Here is a 21,820-nt window from a genome sequence, read left to right on the forward strand (position 1 = left end):
AGGTTTCTAGCCCTCAAGGAAACCTATCAGGAAAAATTAAAGGCCTGGTGCCGAGGGGCAAATGACTAGGGTTTTGTAATGTCATTATCATTATTATTATCATTATCATTATCATTATTATTATTAATTGGATTAGTATGCCGCCCCTCTCCGCAGACTCGGGGCGGCTAACAACAATGATAAAAACAGCATGTAACAATCCAATTAATAAAACAACTAAAAACCCTTATTATAAAAAACCAAACATACACACAAACATACCATGCATAACTTGTAATGGCCTAGGGGGAAGGAATATCTTAACTCCCCCATGCCTGGCGATCAAGGTGGGTCTTGAGTAATTTGCGAAAGACAAGGAGGGTGGGGGCCGTTCTAATCTCTGGGGGGAGTTGATTCCAGAGGGCTGGGGCTGCCACAGAGAAGGCTCTTCCCCTGGGGCCTGCCAAACGATATTGTTTGGTCGACGGGACCCGGAGAAGGCCAACTCTGTGGGACCTTATTGGCCGCTGGGATTCGTGCGGTAGAAGGCGGTTCCGGATGTATTCTGGCCCAATGTCATGCAGGGCTTTAAAGGTCATTACCAACACTTTGAATTGTGACCGGAAACCGATTGACAGCCAGTGCAGGCCAAGGAGTTAATAATGTTAATAATAATTTGTATTTTAATTTGATTTATTTTCTCCCTTTTAAAATAATGTTCAGGTTTATTAGCTTTTAAAACATTCCTGAACTGATAAACAAGCTGGAGACTAGCCCCAGATAAGAAAAAGATTGTTAGTACAAATATGATGTTTCTTTATCTCTTTTGTAAACTCCAAATAACCTTTTGCCTTTCAGTTCCTGTCGCTTGTGACATCAGACCTCATTTTAATGAACATGGATGATATTACGGGATGCAAATAACTAACCTGTCTGACTACATCTAACTGATTTCCCACGCAAATGGAGGGAGCATAGATGGTAAGGCAGCCTCTAGGCCTAAAACTGTTGTTGAATTTGACAGCCTAATGCAGTGTTTCCCAACCTTGGCAACTTGAAGATATCTGGACTTCAACTCCCAGAATTCCCCAGCCAGCATTCACTGACTGGGGAACTCTGGGAGTTGAAGTCCAGATATCTTCAAGTTGCCAAGGTTGGGAAACACTGGCCTAATGCAATGATGGCGAACCTTTTTTGGCTCAAATGCCAAAAGGATGCGCACATATGTCATAGCATGCGCACGCGTGCCCATATTCACAATGCAATGCCATCCCCATATGCATGCACACAATTCCCGCACCCACCCACCCCCGCACACATGTTCACAGGCCTTCAGGAAAGGCTGTGGATGAAGAAAAATGGGCCCAACAGGCCTACCGGAAGTCCATAAATGAACTTCCAATAGGCCCGTAGGGCTGTTTTTCACACTTCCAAGGCTGCAGGAAAGCCTCCTGAAGCCTGGGGAAGACAGAAAACGTCCCAATAGGCCTACCGGATGTTCGAAGGCTTCAGTGAGGCCTGCACGCATGCAAAGGAGAGAGCATAGAAACATAGAAACATAGAAGACTGACGGCAGAAAAAGACCTCATGGTCCATCTAGTCTGCCCTTATACTATTTCCTGTATTTTATCTTAGGATGGATCTATGTTTATCCCAGGCATGTTTAAATTCAGTTACTGTGGATTTACCAACCACGTCTGCTGGAAGTTTGTTCCAAGGATCTACTACTCTTTCAGTAAAATAATATTTTCTCAGGTTGCCTTTGATCATTCCCCCAACTAACTTCAGATTGTGTCTCCTTGTTCTTGTGTTCACCTTCCTATTAAAAACACTTCCCTCCTGAACCTTATTTAACCCTTTAACATATTTAAATGTTTCGATCATGTCCCCCCTTTTCCTTCTGTCCTCCAGACTATACAGATTGAGTTCATTAAGTCTTTCCTGATACGTTTTATGCTTAAGACCTTCCACCATTCTTGTAGCCCGTCTTTGGACCCGTTCAATTTTGTCAATATCTTTTTGTAGCCGAGGTCTCCAGAACTGAACACAGTACTCCAAATGTGGTCTCACCAGCGCCAGAGTGGGTGTGAATGCATGTACGGGGGGAGGGCATCGCATTATGGGTGTGGGGGCACTCACACGGGCTATCATATGTGCGCAGGCCCTTTTGGTACCTGAGCAAAAAAAGGTTCCCCATAAATGGCCTAGGGTGAAACCCGATTCACATAAATAACCATGTTGCCAATTTAACAACTGCAATAGTTCAGACCGGCTCAGGCAAACTGGTAGTGGCAACCTGCGGATGGGCTCACCCACCCGCCCCCATACTACACAATTCTATGTAGGCACATTTTGAAGCTCTGTGCATGCGTGCAAGCCCCGCATGCGATCAAAGCGCATGCGTGCACATGAACTAAACAAGCATGCGCGCATCCTCACATTTGGTTGGAAAAGTGATTACCACCTTTGAGCCGTTCACTTCACAACAGTGGCAAGAAAGGTCGTAAAATGGAGCAAAATTCACTTTACAAATGTCTCAGTTAGCAACAGAAATTTGGTGCTGTATCGTGGCTGTAAGTCGTGTATCGCTTAAAATAAGAAAATCTCCAATCTTGAAACAGACTTGGTTTCCAGTTGCTTAGGATATCAGGCCTAAGTGCCTTTCACAAGCACTAAATAAAACAATTTCTCTGGGTGGGGCTGTAAAAACAATGCCGCGCTCTCCTCTCCCCCCTACCTCCCTTGGTTCCACCCTCTTCCTCCCACCCCACAGATGAATTCCCGCCCGGCCTGTCCATTCGGCTCCAGCGTGGGACGGGGATTTTTTCAACACCAGCAGGCACCTTTCCAACCTCCTAAAATTAGATGCAAAAATCGTTCCTCCCTGTCCGACCCACCAGATGCCTCTTAAAACAGGACTCGCACTTACTTGTAAGCGAGAGGGGGCGCTCTCGGGGGGGGGCGGGGGGGCGCTGGCAACGTGTCTGTTCGATGGGGCCGAGAAGGATACAAGAATTAATACAAGACAGTTGCTCCCACAGCAGACAGTTGGGGGACGTCAGCTGCCGGGGATGGGGGGGAGAGATATTTTTGGGCCTGCCATGGGGGTGGAGAAATTCAGGATTAGTGTCTGAAGACTGGGTCAAGAAATAGAACAAGGGAGGCAAAGATTAAGCAGGCTGTGGGGAAGGGAAGCTGAGGTTACTGTTCAGCAACTGGCGGCCCCTCAAATAAAAACTGTCCCGTGTATAAATTCTGTAGGACCATTCACTTCGGTTTACTGATTTAAAAAGTGGAGTAACTCTCTGGAGGGACACAAAAAATTATTGTTATTTTACTTTATTTTTGTAATTCTAAAATTGTTCTAGTTTATTTTTTTATTTTTTTGTTTGTTTGTTTGTTTGTTTATTTGTTTATTTATTTATTCTTTGATTTGATTTGTATGCCGCCCCTCTCCGAAGACTCGGGGCGGCTCACAACAATAATAGAAACAATATAACAGTGAAACAAATCTAATATTAAAAATAAAACATATATAAAACCCCAGCAATTAAAACCATACAACACATACATACCAAACATAAAATATAAAAGCCTGGGGGAGGGTGTCTCAGTTCCCCCATGCCTGGCGGATATAGGTGGGTCTAGAGTAATTTGTGAAAGACAAGGAGGGTGGGGGCAGTTCTAATCTCTGGGGGGAGTTGATTCCAGAGGGCCGGGGCTGCCACAGAGAAGGCTCTTCCCCTGGGGCCCGCCAAATGTATTTCAAGTGTAGTTAATTTTATTTAACTTAGCAAAGAAGAGGATAAAATTTACATATTAAAAGCATTATTAGCTTTTTTTCCCCTCTGAATGTTTAACGTACCAAAGAAATATCATTAATTATTTTACTCATTGATTTCATGTTTTTTACTGCTCATGTTGTTTTACTGTACGTTCGAAGAAAAATAAAGAAAATTTTATAAACCCCACCCCACCCTCCCAAAAAAGTGTCTTAAATAAGGGCATTCACCCAGGCTTTGAACTACCATGCCAGCAATGGACAATCCTGAAAAGGATTTCACATGGCATATAAATAAGGTATAGTATCCTCTCCTCAGTGTGACGGCCAAATCCCATCTCGAACTGTAGATTAACGATCCCAAACTTTCCAGCTTGGCGACCCAACACCAGGGGTGAGTTATGTGTGAATGGTAGGCATACACGCACACACACAACTCTATTTCTGTGAGTGGTGAGCGCACATGTCTTCCACTACCCTGTTTCCCCGAAAATAAGTCACCGCTGAAAGTAAGACATAGGAGAGGTTTCGTAGAATTGCCTAATATAAGGCATCCCCCGAAAGTAAGATGTAGGAGACGTCTCGTTTCACAGCATTCCCAAACAGAACATATATAACATATATTTGAAGAAAGTATAATTGTTGTACAGTAATCCCTTGCTACTTCGCGGTTCATCTTTTGCAGATTCGCTACTTCACGGGTTTTCAAAAGGGGCTTAAATCCATTAAATCCATTAAAAACATCTGGTGCGCATACATGCGCCGGAAGATCATTTTCCAGACCCTAGGCCTGTCGTTCTCTCTCAGCCCCATCCACCTCACAGGGATGTTTTTGGAGCCCATGACAGTAAAAATAGGAGCAGGAAAGCCTATTGAATATGTCTGCTGCCTTGAGCTGTTTGTGAAAATAATAAAAGTCAGGATATAAATAAATAAATCATTTTAAAAGTTACTATCTTTCCATTCCTTCCTTGGGGAATATACGCTGCTCAAAAAAAATAAAGTGAACATTGAAAGAACACATCCTAGATCTGAATGAATGAAATATTCTCATTGAATACTTTCTTCTGCACAAAGTTGAATGTGCACAACAGCATGTAGAGTTGATTGTCAATCAGTGTTGCTTCCTAAGTGGACAGTTTGATTTCACAGAAGTTTGATTTACTTGGAGTTACATTGGGCTGTTTTAAGTATTCCCTTTATTTTTTTGAGCAGTGTATGTATGCATATGTGCATATTTATTTATTTATTTATTCATTCATTCATTCATTTGGTTTGCTTTGATTTGATTTGATTTGATTTGTATGCCGCCTCTCTCTGAGGACACACATATATATGTTTTCGTAGATTTTCACAGGTACAGGTATGAAGGTCTTGGCATATTCGGGGTTCTTCCCATGTAAGTTTCAGAGATTCCTGGAGACATTTCAGCAAGGTCCCACTCTTGTGCTGGGGCAAACAAAGCCAAAAGCACCAGCCTGAAGATGACGAGTGCATGCATTCTTTGCTTTTACATTAATTCTTATGGGGAAAATTGCTTCTTCTTGCGAACTTTTCTACTTACGAACCTGGTCACAGAATGAATTAAGTTTGTAAGAAGAGGTACCATTGAAGGGAATCCCAAAGAGGGGACCCTCAGGAGAATCCCAGCAATGCAAGAACGGGCGCTTCGGCTGACAACAGAAGTCCAGAGGTGGGGTTTCCCAGCAAGGGGAAGCTCAGGGGAATCCCAGCAACGCAAGAATGGGCACTTCGGTTGGCAACGGACGTCTGGAGGTGGGAATTCCCAGCGAGGGGAGGCTCAGGGGAATCCCAGAGCTTCGGCCGACAACAAAAGTCTAGAGGCAGGGCATCCCAGTGGCGGTGGCTTGGGTTCGTAAGGTGAAAATAGTTCGGAAGAAGAGGCAAAAAAATCTCAAACGCCGGGTTCGTATCTTGAAAAGTTAGTTAGTAGAGGTATTCGTAAGAAGAGGTACCACTGTATTTCTCCCCATCCAGACACGGTGGGAGAAAATGAGAATGCAAAACTGAGTGAAGGACATGCTTTCTGCCACCATACCTCCATTTTGAAGGCGGAAGAGCAATAACCCCCTAAAAAACCCCGCACGGAGTGGAATGAAGCTTTTAGGAAGAGAGGCTCTTTTGGGACACTAAAAGTGAGCCGCAAGACCCTCTCCAGGGGCTGGAACACGAAAGAGAAGCTAAAACGATCCTCTGCCTATTGCAAGGCGTCATCAGCTTTATTTATCTGCCAGGATCTGCTCGGAGAAGTAATAGAGTTGGAAATAGGAGCATCGGCGAAGTATCAAGGTTGCCATGGTGACCTTCCCTATTAACCAGCCGCCCACCCAAGTGTTACCTTGAGATTTCCAAATGAGGAATGGCTTCCTTAACAGCTGTTTTTTTTGGGGGGGGGTTGTTAACCAAGCAAAGAGCTCTTTTCCCATCCAACCTGAAATCTCTGCAACGGGAACTGTCGGGCTGAATTTCTGCCTGTCATTTTTAATGTGTGGGAAATGAAAAAAAACAAAACCCTGATTATTCTGAAGGGTTTTTTTATTTGTTTGTTTGTTTGTTTGTTTGTATGTTAGATTTGTATGCCGCCCCTCTCTGAAGACTCGGGGCGGCTAACAACAATAAAGAAAACAATGTAACAAATCCAAATTAAAAAATAATCTAAAAAACCCCAATTTAAGAGACCAATCATACAAACAAGCATACCATGTATAAATTCTATAAGCCTAGGGGGAAGGGAAAAAATTTCAATTCCCCCATGCCTGACGACAGAGGTGGGTTTTAAAGAGCTTGCGAAAGGCAAGAAGGGTGGGGGCAACTCTGATATCTGGGGGGAGCTGGTTCCAGAGGGTCGGGGCCACCACAAAGAAGGCTCTTCTCCTGGGTCCCGCCAAATGACATTGTTTAGTCGACGGGACCCGGAGAAGTCAAACTCTGTGGGACATAACCGGTCGCTGGGATTCGTGCCTTTTGTTTATATGTAGTTGCTCAGCAAGGCCTCAGAATCTGCAGAATTCACAGTCCAAATCCTTGTGGGGAGGCGATGACAGTGAAAGACAGACTCAGCTTTCCAAATTTTTTTTTTCAGTTTTGTTTTCTTCCTTTTAATTTGCAGAGGAGCTATCCCAGTGATGGCGAACCTATGGCATGCGAAGCCACATCTGCTGGCACATGAGCTGTTGCCCTAGCTCAGCTCCAACCAGGGGTGGGCAGCAGGCAGGACAGGGTGGAACACAGTTCCACCAGTGGAAATGAAGATGCGTGCGCAGCTCCAGCTGATTGGCGGCTGTCACTTCCTGGATTACTGGTTGGCTGCGCTCGCCTTTTTTCCCCTGCTGCTGCTGCGTCTGCGCTCCTTGCTTTTTTCCTCTTTCCTCCTTCCTGGCCTCGGACGAGCTTCCCTCTCTCCTGCCCAGCTCCCCTCCAGACTCACGTGGCCACCTCCCGCCTGAGGTGCAAGCAGAAGGCTTGGTTGGAAGTGGCGCTGGCAGCATTTATGCTTCTGGCAGCACCCGTCCGTCTAGCTATCCCGCCTGAGGCAAGGGGGCGACCCAGGAAGGAGATTGCGGGAAACGCGAAGCAAATTGTCACCCCAGGGAGCGACACTGGTAAAAGTTGTAAGTCGAGGACTTAACAGTTCACTTGAACGATGATGATCGTTCAAGCCACTCCCAGCTGGTCACATGGTCGGCAAGCCACTCCCACCCAGTCACATAACCATTAAGCCACACCCACAAAATAAACCACACCCTCAGTATGGCAGTAAAAATTTTGGCTGCCCATTACTGGCTCCAACATACATGTACGTGCTGGCCTGTTACAGCCCTCAATAACACCCCTGCTCTGGTGCAATTGGCAAAGCCGTTTGGAGCAGTTTGGAAAGCGTGCAGAAATTCAGGTTTTTAAAGTCGGTGATTAATAGTAATAAAGTTATTTATCATCTTTATTACAGAGCCAGTTTGGTCTAATAAAGGTTAAGGTACCAAGCTATCAAACCATGAGACTATGAATTCAAGTCCGGCATTTATTTATTTATTTATTCATTCATTCATTCATTCATTCATTCATTTATTTAGTCCAATACATAATACACATTGAAGAGAAAGATATGTAATAATATAAGTAAAGAAAAGAATAGAAGAAAAGATATAAAAGTATAGGTGAACATATTAGGAAGGAAGGAAAGATAAATGAGATAAGGAGAGACAATTGGACAGGGGACAGAAGGCACACTGGTGCACTTATGCACGCCCCCTTCTCTCTCTCCCCCTTCCACTCTCCCATTCCCCCCTCGCTCTCTCGCTCTCTCTCCCGTTCCTCCCTCACTCTTCCCCCCCAGTATGTTCACTGCTTTGAGTTATTCATAAAACAAAAAAGATGGGATACAAATAAATATTCTGTTTTCACTGTCAACTCTTTGCCCCATTAAGGCTTTGATATTTAACATTTCAGCTTGAAAGAAACAGTCCACCAGAATGTGAACCACAGTTCTGCTATCTCTTCCTGGGCTTTAATATTTGTCTTAAAAACTGCTAGGTTTATAATGAAGGCAGTAGAACTAAGAAGCCGTTAGATATGTACATATACCAGAGGTGGGTTCCTACCGGGTCTAACCAGTTCTTTAGAGACAGTGTTTCCCAACCTTGGCAACTTGAAGATATTTGGACTTCAACTCCCAAAATTCCACAGCCAGCGAATGCTGGCTGGGGAATTCTGGAAGTTGAAGTCCAGATATATTCAAGTTGCCAAGGTTGGGAAACACTGCTTTAGAACCATTCGTAAATCGGTGATGACATCACAGAGCTGGTTCTGTCTGTGCCAATCTGCAGGTACCACCAACTTGGATTTTACTTCTGCGCAGAAGTTAATTTTTGATTGCTGGGGTGACCCTGAGCAAACCCACAGAAAAATGATCCAGAATCCGCCCGACATATACATACAGTGGTACCTCTACTTACGAACTTAATTTGTTCCATGACCAGGTTCTTAATTTAGAAAAGTTTCCCCATAAGAATCAATGTAAAAAGCAAATAATGGAGGCCCTGTTTCTTCCCAGGAGATTCCTAGAGAGGCCCCACAGACATAGTTCCCTCTAAGCTGAGCAGTGAGCAATCGCTCACTTAAAAATCATCATCAACTCAGAGTTTTCCAAACCTGCCCAGAAGCCGAGAGGGAAAGAGTGAGAGGGAAGGAGAGAGAGAGGAAGAGAGGAAGAGAGAGAAACAGATAGAAAAAAGAGAGGAAGGAAAAGAAAAAGAAAAAGAATGGGAGTAAGGAAGAGAGAAAGAAAATCAAAATCTAGTTTGAAAGTAGCTCAACTATTTAAGTGGCATTTTGATATTGATAGAGTTGCCCTATTATGAGCTCACTGTTATAGACACACAGTACAGTATTTTATTTTGAAATTCTCTGAGGCAAAACAGGGTGGGTTATTTGTTTGTTTGTTTGTTTATTTATTTATTTATTATTTCTGTGCCGCCCAGTCCCGAAAGGACTGCCGCTCAGACATTATACCTTTCCGCCCACCCCTTCAAAAAATTAGAAGGAACACTGCCCACAGAGTCTTCTCCCCACCTTTTCCGGCCTGTTTCCTTCCAGGAGATTCCTAGACAGGCCCCACGGAGGCTTCTCCCTGCTTTTTCCGGTTACTGTTTTGGAGGATCGGGTTTGTAAGTGGAAAAGGGTTCTTAGGAAGATGCAAAAAAAATCTTGAATACCGGTTCTTATCTAGAAAAGTTTGTAAACAGAGGCGTTCTTAGGTTGAATCACCACTGTACATACATATATATACTGTATATATATATAAAACATATCAGGTTATCTTCCAAGGTCATGTATTTTTCTGAATGTGAATTCTTGTATTTACCACACACAGGATGAATTTAATTATTTTTTTCATTTTCATTTATCTATTTTACCCTGGAATTAGATTCTATATTTTAGTTTTTTTGATGTAGTAGTCAGGCTAACCAATCTGTATGCTACTAATAATAAATGCTAAGAATCCTTCCAAGTATATGGTTTATGCCATACCGGCTTGAGGGAGTTGAAAGTTGCTGAGCTGGAAAAACGCTGCCCTAGATTGCTGCAAGAACCCCATAATAAATGGCTTGAAAAACATTTCATTAATTTATTATTTTAAACCTATACCCACACGATCCCAGCAAAGCAGCTAGGGTTTTATTAAACGTAATTTCCACTGACCTTTTCATTAAACAGGTGAGAAAGCCAAAACAGGTACTATCAGCAAATTAACAAATATTCCAAGAACCCTGTAAGGAATGAAGCAATCCAGTTGCAAAGCCATGTAAGATTGTTATGCAATTTCTATAGAGGAAAGCCATAAAGGTATATGCTCTCTCACTTTTAAGCTCCTTCCTGGAAGTCCTTCTGACTCGTATTTCACTTTTAATAAACTGAAGTTTATAAAAAATATGACACAGATTGTTGCCAAATTCTTTTGCTGAGGCATACTGATTCATAAGTGTATGACCTGGGCTGAACGTTATTTTATGTTCTCCCTTTTATTTAGTTTGGTGTGACTAAATATCCAGTGTTCGTTTTTGCACGTTCCTCCCCCCTCTTTTTCCGTGTGTGTGTGTGTACTTCCTCATAACTGATTGGTTTTCTCTTATTTTCAAGTCTAGTTCAATGTCTTGAGTTTTTACTCTATTGCAATATTGGAATTACAGTACTATTTTCAATATAAAGTTAATGCTAAACTTACAGTCACAATTGACCAAAATTCCAGAGTTTTGCCCCATTTTACAATGTTCCTGCCACAGTTGTTCAGTGAATCACTGCAGTTAAGTGAATTGGTCAGTTATTAAATGAACCTGGCTTTTCCTATTGCTGTTTAGAAGCCAGCTAGGAAAGTTACAAATGGCGATCGCACAATCCCAGGACAGGACATAATTTACATTATTAGTGCTGTTGTAACTTCAAATGGTCACTAAACGAACGGTTGTAGCTAACCATGGCTGCATCTCCAACTGCTGCACCCTCCTCCGACACCCCCCACAAAGCAAACTAACACATTCCATAAACACATAGCCAGACCACAAAACTTGGAGCTAAACCAAAACCCGGGATGTCGCACCAAAGGCATACATTACACAACAGCCAACTAATCTGTAAACATCAACTGCAACAACCACTCAGGATGTCATTCCTAATCTGCAAACATCAACTGCATCAACTACTCAAGGTGTTACAATACAGCCAACCAACCTGCTTACAGCAATTAAACCAGCACTACCCACACACCAATATTTATAGAAAGATGGCACATTTTGTTCACCTTACCATGAAGCCGAAAACACCGCATGAAGATGACAAGTGGGACCTTGTCAAAATGTTGCCAAGATTCTATAAATCTTATGCCAAGACCTCTCTCTCTCTCTCTGTGTTGTAGGTCAAGGATTTATATATGTGTGTGTTTGTTTGTGTGTAGAATAGAGTACAGTAGAGTAGAGAATAGTAAAGGGGGTGGAGTGGAGTGGAGTGGAATGGAATAGAATAGAATAGAATAGAATAGAAAAAACTGGAAGGGATGAAGGGACCTTAGAGGTCTTCTATTCCAACTCCTGCCTAGGCCAGAAACCCTGTACCATTTCTGAGAAATAGTTGTACAATCTCTTCTTAAAAACTTCCAGTGTTAGAGCATTCACAACTTCTGGAGGCAAGTTGTCCCACTGATTAATTGTTCTCGTTGTCAGGAAATATCTCCTTAGTTCTAAATTGCTTCTCTCCTTGATTAGTTTCAACTTATTGCTTTTTATCCTACCCTCAGATGCATTGGAGAAGAGCTTGACTCTAGGAGTGGGTTCTAACTTACCTCGCCACTGGCTTGCTTCTTCCTGTGTCGGATGGCTGTGCGCACATTATATGCTGTATGGGTGTGTGCACATCTCTTGCACAAGCGTGCATGCACAGTGCTGAAAATTTGGCTTGGGCGCATGCGCAGAACCAAAAATTAGCTTCTGCACATGTGCAGAAGCCAAAAACAAGATGGCAGCGCCCACGGACCAGTACTGACAGAACCAGCTCCATGATGTCACCACTAACAGTTCTAAAGAATTGGTTATAACTGGTAGGAACCAACCTCTGCTTGACTCCGTCTTCTTTGTGACAGCCCCTGAGATATTGGAAGACTGCTATCATGTACAGAAGGATCTTGACCAACGGGAATCTTGGGCGCTATCTAACAAAATGAAATTCAATTGTGAAAACAGCAAAGTTCTACATTTAGGCAAGAAAAACAAAATGCACAGGTACAGTATATGTGGTACATTGCTCCACAGTAGTAACTGTGAGATCTTGGAATCCTTAGTGGACAATCATTTAAATGTAAGCCAGCAGTGTGCAGCAGCTGCCAAAAAAGCCAACACAATTCTAGGCTGCATTAACAAAGGGATGGAATCAGGATTACGTGAAGTGTCAATACCACTTTATAAGGCCTTGGTAAGATCACACTTGGAATACTGCTTTCAGTTTTAGTTGCCACAATGCAAAAAGGATGTTGAGACTCTAGAAAGAGTACAGAGAAAAACAACAAAGATGATTAGGGGACTGGAGGCTAAAATACATGAAGAAGGGTGGCAGGAACTGGTATGTCTAGTTTAATGAAAAGAAGGACATGATAGCAGTGTTCCAATATCTCAGAGGTTGCCACAAAGAAGAGGGAGTCAACCTATTCTCCAAAACACCCGGGGGTAGAGCAAGAAGCAATGGGTGGAAAAAGAATAAGGAGAGCAGTAACTTAGAATTAAGGAGAAATTTCCTGACAGTTAGAACAATTAACCAGTGGAACAGCTTGCCTCCAGAAGTTGTGAATATTCTAATACTATAAGTTTTTTGGAAGATGTTGGCTAACCATCTGTCTGAAGTAGTGTAGGGATTCCTGCCTAACCAGGGGGTTGGACTAGAAGACCTCCAAGGTATCTTCCAACTCTGTTGTTATTGTTGTTGTTGTTGTTGTTGCTGTTGTTATGAGTATGATGATCATGAGGATGATAATGATGATGTCTCCCCTAGTCCTTCTTTTCAATAAACATACCAGCAACTGTTCTGTATATATTTTAGCCTTCAGTCCCCTAATAATCTTTTTTGCTCTTCCTTACACTCTTTCTACGGTCCCAATATCTGTTTTACATCATGGCAACCAAAACTGGTTCCAGTTTTGAGCATGCATGTGTATATACTGTATATGTATATGTTAATTTCTACTTTGCTTTGCTGTCTACCTGTGTACATTTTTTGTTAAGGTATCTTTTCTGTATTTTAAGTAAAATCAATTAAAAATGTGTTAAAGTAATAAGTGTATAAAAAATATTTTTTTTGAAGAAATGTTTCACAACTAAAAAAACACCAGGTTTCCTTTGGACAGACATGCCAAATCTTAACAGAATAAATTCCAAAACTTCACATTTGAAGGGTCAAATATTACAGATGCTTGGAACAAACTTCCAGCAGACGTGGTCGGTAAATCCACAGTAACCGAATTTAATTAAACATGCTTGCGATAAACATACAGTGATCCCTCATTTTTCACTGGGGATGTGTTCCAAGACCACCTGTGAAAAACTAATTTCCGTGAAGTAGAGGAAAGATATTTTTTAATGTATTTAACGAGTATTTGGACTTTTAAAACCCACCCTTTGCATTAAACAGTCATTCTATAATGTTTCTCAGCTGGAACTACATGTGATATCCTACCAGTTTCTTTAATAGAGTACAGTAGTACTGTAGAAAAAAATTATAAAATTTTTAATGGATTTAATTTTTTTAATGGATTTAAGCCCCCTTTGAAAACCCGTGAAGTAGCGAATCCGTGAAAGATTAACCGTGAAGTAGTGAGGGATTATTGTATATCCATCCTAAGATAAAATTCAATAAATAGTATAAGGGCAGACTAGGTAGACCATGAGGTCTTTTTCTGCCATCAATCTTCTATGTTTCAATCTATGTTTCAAACAACAACACCAATAATAACAGAGTTGGAAGGGACCTTGGAGGTCTTCTAGTCCAACCCCCCCTGCTTAGGCAGGAAACCCTACACTATTTCAGACAGATAGTTATCCAACATCTGCTTAAAAACTTCCAGTGTTGGGGCATTCACAACTTCTGAAGGCAAGATGTTCCACTGATCAACCATTCTGACTGTCAGGAAATTTCTCCTTAGTTCCAAGTTACTTCGCTCCTTGTTTAGTTTCCACCCATTGTCTCCACCCATTTTTATTCCTTTCTCTCACAATCAAATGCTCACCCCATCAATAAAAGTCAGGGCTGTGCTGATTCTTCCTCCCTAAAAAACAGGAGTGGAGGGCTAATCCCACGCAGACCACTTCAGGAATTCTCAGCCTTCAATCCCTTTCTGATAAAAGACAGGAAATGCGTCTTTCCTGAATCAGGAAATAGCAATGTTTAATTTAGAATATTCTCCCACTGTCGGAGAAAAGGAAAAATAAATTTTAAAAAGCAAAAGAGACCGGAAAGAAGAAAATCAGGAATCTTAGCTCCTGTGTGTGCATGGGTATCAGAATCAGGCATGATTCTGAAGCAGAAGAAAAAAAATAGTTTATGCAAAAAGCAATGGAGTGCTAGGAAATAGCAGACATGCCTGTCTCCTGTACTGACAACAAAGCAGTGGTATTTAAGAGATCATTTTTTAAACAAATTCTTCTAGGACAGTGTTTTTCAACCAGTGTGCCGCGAGACATGGTCAGGTGTGCCGCGAAGCTCAGCAAGAGAGAGAAAGAGAGAGAGAGAAAGAAAGCAAGAGAGAAAAAGAAAGCAAGAGAGAGAGAAAGAGAGAGAAAGAAAACAACAGAGAAAGAGAAAGAGAGAAAGAAAGCAAGAGAGAAAGAGAAAGAAAGCAAGAGAGAGAAAGAAAGAAAGAAAGAGAGAGAGAAATAGAGAGAAAGAAAACAAGAGAGAAAGAGAGAGAAAGCAAGCAAGAGAGAGAGAAAGCAAGCAAGAGAGAGAGAGAGAAAGAGAGGCAGGGAAGGAGGGAGAGATAGAAAGAGCAAAAAAGAAAGAAAGGAAGGAAGAGAGAAAGAAAGAGGGATGGAGAGAGAGAGGAAGGAAGGAAGAGAGAGAAAGAGGGAGAGAAATAGAGCGAAAGGGAGGAAGAGAGAGAGAGATAATTTTTTGTCCAAACTTTTTTTAGCCCCCCCACTCCCCACCGCTCAATGTGCCCCATGATTTTGTATATGTAAAAAATGTGCCGCAGCTCAAAAAAGGTTGAAAATCACTGTTCTAGGAGAGCAATCAGAGCCAATTATCCAACACACTGATATCCAAAGAAAAATATCAGCTCATTTTAGCTATAGGAAATGGAAGGGAGAGGCATCAGATTAGGAATGGATTCATTTTCTAGACTTCCTTACTCCAGGTTTACGTACGGGATACACAAAAGACCTAATGCCCTGAATTAATGAATCCTAAGTCAAAACAGCAGGAGAAATAAATTTCCGGGAATAAGCATATTAAGGCAGGAAGACCTGCTGTGTAAACAGTCTATTTTACTGTACAGATACACATCTAAACTAGACTCTGTATTTATCTGTATTTATTTATTTATTCTGTTATATTATGTAGTGTATATTGGAAGTGGTGACCCTTTGAGAACTGTGTGCAACAAAATTTCACTTTAATGTATGTCAATTAGTGTACATTCAAAGTGATGATAGTTATTGCTCTGTTCTGTTCTCTTCCCCTCCCTTTCATTTTCTATATTCAATATTATTCCATTCTATTCCATTCTCTATTCTATTCTATATTCCATTCTATTATCTCTTCTCCTCTCCTGTCCTCTCCGATTCTTTCATTCCACAGTGCTAAAAAAAATAAAAGGGAACACTTAAACAACACAATATAACTCCAAGTAAATCAAGCTTATGTGAAATCAAACTGTCCGCAGGAAGCAACACTGATTGACAATCAATTCCACATGCTGTTGTGCACATTCAACTTTGTACAGAACAAAGTACTGTATTCAGTGAGAATATTTCATTCATTCAGATCTAGGATGTGTTCTTTGAGTGTCCCCTTTTATTTTTTTGAGCAGTATATATTTATTCTATTCTCTATTAATATCCTATTCTATGTTCTATATTCTATTCTATATTCTATTCTATATCCCATTCTATTCTCTCTTTTCTTCTCTTCTATGCCATATTCATATTCTATTCTATTCGCAATAAGTTAGGGAATCCTCAAATTACTGGCTCAAAGGAGAGACTGGTCCTACATTCATTCATTCATTCATTCATTCATTCATTCATTCATTCATTCATTCATTCATTCATTCATTCATTCGATTTTTATGCCGCCCTTCTCCTTAGACTTAGGGCGGCTTACAACATGTTAGCAATAGCACTTTTTCACAGAGCCAGCATATTGCCCCACAATCCGGATCCTCATTTTACCCACCTCGGAAGGATGGAAGGCTGAGTCAACCTTGAGCCGGTGATGAGATTTGAACTGCTGACCTTCAGATCTACAGTCAGCTTCAGTGGCCTGCAGTACAGCACTCTACCTGCTGCGCCATCCCGGCTCATTCCCAAGTCACTAGTCCTGTGGATGCCAACTGGCTTCCCCATTGACTCTGGCACCAATATTATTACAGGTAGTCCCCAATTTATAACAATTCACTTAGTGACCGTTCCAAGTTACAACGATACTTACAGGCTGCCTTTTTAATTCTAGTTCTGCACCACAGAGGCCATACAAAAAGCATATAAATGTACTTCCCTGTTGAAGTTATTTTTTCCCCCCTACTTTGGGTTAAGCATGAGTCACCCCATTCCTCTTGTATGTTTCTTCCTACTTTCTGTGGGGCAAACCTTGGGCATTTCCTCTGCAGGTCAGCACAAGCAAAAGGGGCCCTTTTCACTGAAATGTCTAACAGGTAGTCCTCATCTTGTGACCATTTGTTTTGTGACCATTTAATAGAACTGAAAATAAACGAGCTATGACCATTTTTCAAACTTGCAGCATCCCCTCCATTAATCAAAATTCAGACGCTTGGAAACTGACTCAGTAGCAGGTTGCTACTGGTACGGTAAAGGATCCTTCCATGCGCGGGAGCAAAAAAAAAAAAAATTGAAATATTGCGTGTGTATGCGTCCCGTTGTGAGATTTTGCTTCCTGCGCTTGTGTGCATATATGGTTCAGGGCCAGACTATTTATGGGGCCACCTCCTCCCTCGCTGCAGCCAGCAAGGGCCCACAGAATCGGCCTTCTCCAGGTCCCATCCACCAAACAATGTCAGTTGGCAGGACCTTGGGGAAGAGCCTTCTCTGTGGTGGCTCCAACCCTGTGCAATCAACTGCCCCCAGAGATTTGCATGATCTCCTATCTACAGGTCTTCCAGAAAGTCGTTAAAACATGGCTTTTCCGGCAGGCCTGGAATTTAAGATTGATTGTTAGTATGCATGAGTTTTTTAATAATATATGTAATTTTATTGATTTTTTTACTGTTTTTAACTTGCATTCCGAGTCTACAGAAAGGGGTGGCATACAAATCTAATAAATAATAATAATAATAATAATAATAATAATAATAATAATAATAATAATAATAATATTGTTAGCCACTCAGAGTACGTTTCCGAGTGAGTGGCATATAAATGCAACCAACCAACAAACAAATATCTATATCTATCCCTTTTATTCAGCATCTTCGTAACTTCCAAGCTGTATTAAGCAAGTGCATGTAAATTGTAGACTATCTGTATTAAAATCAATGAATATAAATAAGGGCACAAGGATAGGTAGGCCTCGACTGAACAACCACAGGAAAGCCCAATATTTTCTATTGCTAACATTGGTTCAATGAGTTGGGAAACATGTGACGATCTTTCATGCTATTGTTCCTAAGTAAATCAGTGCAGCTATTCAGTCAGTAACATAGCGGTTAAATAAATCTGGCTTCCCCATTGATTTTACTTGTCAGAGGTTCGCCAAATGGGATCACTACAACCGTCGTAAATATGACCCAGTTGCCAAAACATCTGAATTTTGATCATGTGGCTGAGAGGATGCCGCAAATGTGAAAAAATGGTCATAATTCATTTTATCCAGTGCTGTTGTAACTCTGAACGGTCACTAGTAACCGTTTAGTAACCTTGCCGCATGAATCCCAGCGTCCGGTCAGGTCCCAGAATCGGCCTTCACCAGGTACCATCAATCAGACAATGTTGTTTGGCGGGGCCTAGGGGAAGAGCCTTCTCTGTGGGGGGCCCAATCCTCTGGAATCAGCTTCACTGGAATCAGAGATTTGCACTGCCCCCACCCTCCTCGCCTTCCGTAAAAGCTTAAAGACCTATTTATGCTGCCAAGCTTGGGGGCATTAGATCCTAGCCCCCTGACCGACGAGTGTATTAGTACTGTATATTTTGTTGAGTGAATGGTGATGAATGTTTTAAAATCATATTAGAGTTTTTTAAAGTCTTTTAAAGCCATATTAATTTAATTTTTAGATGTATTTGTTATATTGTTTCTGATATGTTGTGAGCCGCCCTGAGTCTTTGGAGAGGGACGGCATACAAATCCAATTAATAAATAGTAATAAATAAATAATAAACAAATGGTCGCAAGTTGAGGATTACCTGTTCATTTAAGTGAAAAAGGCCCTTTTCCCTTCTGCTGACCTACAGAGGAAATGGCGAGGTTTTCCCCACAGGAAGAAACATACCAGAGGAATGGGGTGACTCATGCTTAACCCAAAGTGGGGGAAAAAAATATTAAGTTCAACAGAGAAGTTCATTTATATGCGTTTTGTGCCGCTTCTGTGCTGCCGAACTAGAACGGCAGCCTTATAACTTAAGAGAAAAATGCTTCTGGCTTTACAAAAACATAACTGCAAAATATAACAAAACAAAATGACCTAAGTGCTAAAGCCCACTGCAACAATATCGCCAAAAAGGCTTCTAGAGTTGTTAACCTGATCCTACGTAGCTTCTGCTCCGGCAATCTCACACTACTCACAAGTAGTAGATCCTTGGAACAAACTTCCAGCAGACGTGGTTGGTAAATCCACAGTAACTGAATTGAAACATGCCTGGGATAAACATATATCCATCCTACGATAAAATACAGAAAATAGTATAAGGGCAGACTAGATGGACCATGAGGTCTTTTTCTGCCGTCAGTCTTCTATGTTTCTATGTGTTGACCAAACTGGGATGCCGTATTCCAAATGTGTTCTTACCAAGGCAGTATGAAGCAATACTATCACTTCTCATGCCACTACATAACACTGAATCATGTAGCCTTACATGAGCCGCACTTCCCCAGCCTTTCATCCCCGGAACAATTCCTCCCAGTTCCCAGCTTCTATCGGATGCTCCACCCTTTCCACACACCGTTTCCCCCCCCCCCTCTAATTTGAAAACCCAGCGGCTCAGAATGAGTCATCCCACATGAAGCGGGCACGAGCAAACCACAAGAAGGACATGAAATCAAAAACAGGAGGGAGGGCTGAGGCGGCAAAGTTTATTTTTATTCTGGGCAGATTTGATTTCCCAAATTCAAAATTGATTCAAAATTCATTTCAATTATATTTAAAAAATAATAATATCCAGGTTAGGAGTGAGGTTGGGGAGAAGGAAATAGAATCTTATCAAGGAGAGCAGGAGAAATTAGGAAGTTGGATTATTTTGGACCGCTCTTTTACTTCACCACAAATTTATTTATTTATTTTATTGGAAACATAGAAGACTGACAGCAGAAAAAGACCTCATGGTCCATCTAGTCTGCCCTTATACTATTTCCTGTATTTTATCTTAGGATGGATATATGTTTATCCCAGGCATGTTTAAATTCAGTTACTGTGGATTTACCAACCACGTCTCCTGGAAGTTTGTTCCAAGGATCTACTACCCTTTCAGTAAAATAATATTTTCCCACATTGCTTTTGATCTTTCCCCCAACTAACTTCAGATTGTGTCCCCTTGTTCTTGTGTTCACTTTCCTATTAAAAACACTTCCCTCTTGAATGTTATTTAACCCTTTGACATATTTAAATGTTTCTATCATGTCCCCCCTTTTCCTTCTGTCCTCCAGACTATACAGATTGAGTTCATGAAGTCTTTCCTGATACGTTTTATGCTTAAGACCTTCCACCATTCTTGTAGCCCGTCTTTGGACCCGTTCAATCTTGTCAATATCTTTTTGTAGGTGAGGTCTCCAGAACTGAACACAGTATTCCAAATGTGGTCTCACCAGCGCTCTATATAAGGGGATCACAATCTCCCTCTTCCTGCTTGTTATACCTCTAGCTATGCAGCCAAGCATCCTACTTGCTTTTCCTACCGCCCGACCACACTGCTCACCCATTTTGAGACTGTCAGAAATCACTACCCCTAAATCCTTCTCTTCTGAGGTTTTTGCTAACACACAACTGCCAATGCAATACTCAGATTGAGGATTCCTTTTCCCCAAATGCATTATTTTACATTATCAGATTGCCCAGGTTCATCTGATGCACCAGTTGCAGCCCTATCTGGACCGGGACTCACTGCTCACAGTCACTCATGCCCTCATCACTTCGAGGTTCGACTACTGTAATGCTCTCTACATGGGGCTACCTTTGAAAAGTGTTCGGAAACTTCAGATCGTGCAGAATGCAGCTGCGAGAGCAGTCATGGGCCTACCTAGGTATGCCCATGTTTCACCAACACTCCGCAGTCTGCATTGGTTGCCGATCAACTTCCGGTCACAATTCAAAGTGTTGGTTATGACCTTTAAAGCCCTTCATGGCACTGGACCAGAATATCTCCGAGACTGCCTGCTGCCGCACGAATCCCAGCGACCGATTAGGTCCCACAGAGTGGGCCTTCTCCGGGTCCCGTCAACTAAACAATGTCGGTTGGCGGGCCCCAGGGGAAGAGCCTTCTCTGTGGCGGCCCCGACCCTCTGGAACCAACTTCCCCCGGAGATTAGAACTGCCCCTACTCTCCTTGCCTTTCGTAAGCTCCTTAAGACCCACCTGTGTCGTCAGGCATGGGGGAACTGAGACATCTCCCCCGGGCATATACAATTTATGAATGGTATGTGTGTATGTATGTGTGTTTAGAAAATGGGGTTTTTAAAATGTTTTTAGTAGAAATTTAGATTTGTTATAAATTGTTTTTCACTTTGTTGTGAGCCGCCCCGAGTCTGCGGAGAGGGGCGACATACAAATCTAAATAAATAAATAAATAAATAAATAAATAAATAAATAGAACAATTCACAACAAATCTAATAAATTTAAAAAACATTTTTAAAAAAACCATTATTAAACCAGACATAAACACAGACATACCATACATAAATTGTATAGGCCCGGGCAAGGGGAGGGGAATGCCTCAATTCCCCCTTGCCTGACGGCAGAGGTGAGTTTTAAGGAGTTTACGAAAGGCAAGGAGGGTGGGGGCAGTTCTAATCTCCGGGGGGAGCTGGTTTCAGAGAGTCAGAGCCGCCACAGAAAAGGCTCTTCCCCTGGGCCCCGCCAACCGACATTGTTTAGTTGACGGGACCCGGAGAAGGCCAACTCTGTGGGACCTAATCGGTCGCTGGGATTCGTGTGGCAGAAGGCGGTCCCGGAGATATTCTGGTCCAATGCCATGAAGGGCTTTATAAGCAACAATTTGAATTGTGACCGGAAATTGATCGGCAACCAATAGTACCAACTGGACAAGGGTGGAATAAGAAGAAATAAAGTGAGTTATTTCTGAGAAATTTTTAAAAAATTGAATGGTTTGTGGCTATTTTACAAGCTGCCCTTCCCCCAGAAGGGGGAGGCGATTTCTTTTGCTCTTTTCTCCTCCTGTTATGACGGAAAAAGCTTTCCCCAAACCTGCAATAGGTGCAGGACTACAACTCCCAGGAGCCAAAGGCCTGCTGGGGATCTGGGCAAAATCAGAATCCAGAGTTGTGATGGTGAACCTTTGGCAGCTCCACCGCACATGCGCAGGGACGCCTCTAGACGACCAGCTGATTTTTGGATATCTACTTCCCCCTCGAATGCTGGCTGGGGAATTCTGGGAGTTGAAGTC

The 21,820-nt window shown here is 42.0% G+C and overlaps 1 protein-coding gene across 5 annotated transcripts in view; it reads right to left on the bottom strand.

Moving 5' to 3' along the window:
• Window positions 1-21,820, bottom strand: part of ARHGEF15 (Rho guanine nucleotide exchange factor 15) — an 86,241-nt gene that overhangs the window by 37,648 nt on the left and 26,773 nt on the right. The window contains exon 2 of one of the 5 annotated variants that reach the window (XM_070728040.1): window positions 11,880-11,978. The exons of 3 other annotated variants lie outside the window; for them this stretch is intronic. The gene's annotated coding sequence lies outside the window, so the exon portion shown is untranslated. Of the gene's footprint in view, window positions 1-9,979; window positions 10,048-11,879; window positions 11,979-21,820 lie in introns of those variants that run through there. One more of the 5 variants, XM_070728041.1, reaches the window with a different exon arrangement.

The sequence above is a fragment of the Erythrolamprus reginae genome, chromosome Z (assembly GCF_031021105.1).
Source record: "Erythrolamprus reginae isolate rEryReg1 chromosome Z, rEryReg1.hap1, whole genome shotgun sequence".
Lineage (NCBI taxonomy): Eukaryota > Metazoa > Chordata > Lepidosauria > Squamata > Dipsadidae > Erythrolamprus > Erythrolamprus reginae.